Source organism: Oncorhynchus masou, unplaced genomic scaffold (assembly GCF_036934945.1).
Source record: "Oncorhynchus masou masou isolate Uvic2021 unplaced genomic scaffold, UVic_Omas_1.1 unplaced_scaffold_5882, whole genome shotgun sequence".
Lineage (NCBI taxonomy): Eukaryota > Metazoa > Chordata > Actinopteri > Salmoniformes > Salmonidae > Oncorhynchus > Oncorhynchus masou.
In genome coordinates this window covers 14,000-17,183 of record NW_027012304.1, presented here as the reverse complement: position 1 = coordinate 17,183, position 3,184 = coordinate 14,000, and positions in this window count along the sequence as shown.

Genomic DNA, 3,184 nt, shown 5'->3' with positions numbered 1-3,184 from the left:
GAGAGAAAGAAAGAGAATTAGAGAGAGCATATGTGGGGTTCAGAGGGTCAACGGGCAAGACAAAATATTTAAGTGCCTTTGAAAGGGGTATGGTAGTAGATGCCAGGCTCACCGGTTTGACGGTGTCAAGAACTGCAACACTGCTGTTTTTTTTTTACGCTCAACAGTTTCTCGTGTGTTTCAAGAATGGTCCACCAACAAAATAACATTCGGTCAACTTGACACAACTGTGGGATGCATTGGAGTCAACATGGTCCAGAAACCCTGTGGAACGCTTTCGACACCTTGTGGAGTCCATGCACCGACAAATTGAGGGCAAAAGGGGGTACAACTCAATATTAGTTTTGTACACTCAGTGTATAATTTCATCACACTACCTGCTATCATAAAGGTCAGATCAACTCAAAGTGTGACAGTGACTTTAGGTTTGTGAAACACACATTATTGCATGAGGCTGCAGATCAAGCATCAACATGTGTACATGCAAAGTAAATCTGTTTCTATTTGATAGCCTGGTGATTGGCTTATGCAGGATGTTACATGCAAATGTAGGCAAACTGCTTTGGGAAATAGGCTTAACAGATGACAGATGTTGGGAGAAAGGATCCTGTATTTTCTTCAACTGATTTGTCTTGTCCATAACTACTCTCCACTAGGCCAATGAATACCAAGAGGGCACCAAGTGCCACTTCCTTCACTGATCAGCAGTTGTGGCCTACCTATTGGAGTTCAGTGCATGGAGCTGACTTGAGTGACACAGAATGGACACAGGGTCACAGGTATCTAAAAATCTCCACTGTGTTGGTGAGGTGCAGTAATTCTTGACATGGAGCTAACATCCAACATCACTGAATGATTGTTTCTATTGGGAGAATTTGATACTGACATTTATACTCAGATTTCTGAGAGACCAAACGTTTCTGCACAGACCGTAAAAACAAAGGACCCAGGAGGATTGTTAGATCAGGGAATGAGGAATTAATTCCTCATGGCAGAAGTTATACAGTACACTGTGGAACTACCATGATAATGCTTAGTAATGATATTGCATCTTATGTAATACCAAGCCTTAAATGTACTCTCTTGTGACTTAATGGGGCAGTGTAACTTAATAGACCCAACAGAAAACAGAGATGACAGAGATGACTTTGCAGATTCAAGTGGTGGGGAAAACAGGGCAATAAAACAGATGTGTAATCAATTGATATTTGACCTAATATTGGACACCTCCTATTGGAAAGTAAGGCAAACCCAGTGAGCTGAGAGTATACGATTGCAGCACAACAATGTTGTGTCAGACATTCTGTAAACATAATCCATATGTTGGTACATTACCTTCCATGTGCTATTCACCTTAAAAAGGCACAAGTACCAAAACATTGCTTTCAAGTGAGTGGAACCAGGCCGAGGGTTTGAGACATTTTTCCTTGTATTCTTGTGGTCATCTTTTAATTCTGTAGTATGCTGAGAGTTGGGTAATATTTCCTAGGAAATATAGTCTACCCTTGATTATGGGGCCATCTTAGTTGATTTACAATATTATGTGCAACGATATGCTTATGACCCAATTACTTTGAGTCCATTCTGTTTGAGGGGATTTTGATATATAATTTTGGAATGTTCACTTGCCAAATGCCCAAAGTCCAGCTTCAGAGTAGTGCTGAAAAAAATTCACCAACAACTGTCTACTTCCAATTCCTCCTATTCTTATATAACAACCAATAAAAAATGAACATGATTTCCCCTCTCAACTATACCTGTATTGTTTTTGTTTTTGGCCAGAATCCACAATTTACAGAATCAAAAATGATCAGCAGTAGATGAAACATGCAACCTTAAAACTCAAAGCTTACAAAGGTATTCCAGCAAAAATCAGCATTATCCTCAATCTGAATCCTTTCCTGTTTGTCAGGCAAACTGAGCACCATTGATGGATGAGGACACTGACCTTGTTCAACCCCATGTAGATGTACACACTGCTCTGAACATGTCAGCACGCTCAGCTGTTGTCCAGGCTCCTGGATGTCATGAGAAACATGCATACACTGGGCTGTACAGAAGCAAGAAAACATCAAATAAGAATACATTTGGACCCGATATACTTGTGAGAGTTTAGATGCCAATGTAAGACATGTTGATTTTGGCATCATGATGGTAATGTAGGCTGCTCTGTCCTGAGGCTCTACAGGCAACACCACTCAGTGTGTTGTTATTGATTCAGATGTCCACTTCCTTCTTTTCCTGTAAACAGCCAGGAAATGATTATAACTGGAACTCAGCTTACACTACTATATCCTGACCATTATCAAGAGATAAACATTAGTAATGACTAAAACATCAATCTACTTTCCCACCAACACATTTTGTACAGTAGTATTTCTTAATGCTGCTTTACATATATTTGAGATACTGTGACTGGTTTAACTTGCCATCTGATTAAGATAAATTCCAGATTGATGACATAGGAGTCCTTTGAGTGCTTAATCCATTAAATGTTCAGTACATAAATATGAGTTAGGAATCCATCTGGCTGAACATTGTGCTCAGCAGTTATGATTTGCACAACTATGTTTGTGTCCCCTGTGTACCACTGCCATCACGTCAGACATAAGCTGGTTACACTTGCTTCATTCCCTCTATGACGTCAGTTGGTTTTACTAGGTAACACATTAGATCAAGACCTAAGCTGATATGAGCTCTGCTTGGGCTGCCAAAACTAAAATGAGATGCAGTTAAATTAATAACACATTCACACACACCATCCCACCAAAATACCCTGAAAGTTATTTAGCTACGGTATAAAGTTATAAAGATGCTGACATTAACACCAATACCATTTCCCCCATTGTGTCTGTAAACGGGTACTGTAAACGGGTTGCTTAGACTTCACTCTCTTGTAACAAGAGGGCAACGCAAATACCTTGAGCTGAGCTCAGCACACTGACATCTTAGCCTGGTACACAACATACCACTAACACCATAACACACATAATGCTAATTGTATCACTATCATTTACAGTTTTTATGCTGTTAATACCATTGCCAGTCATAACAATTTACTTGAAGATGGTATTATAGGCATCCATATTATTGATCATTCAAATAATAATTCTGAATTTCAAATCAATTATTCCAGAGAACGCGTTTCCACTGCTCCAGAGTCCAATGGCGGCGAGCTTTACAC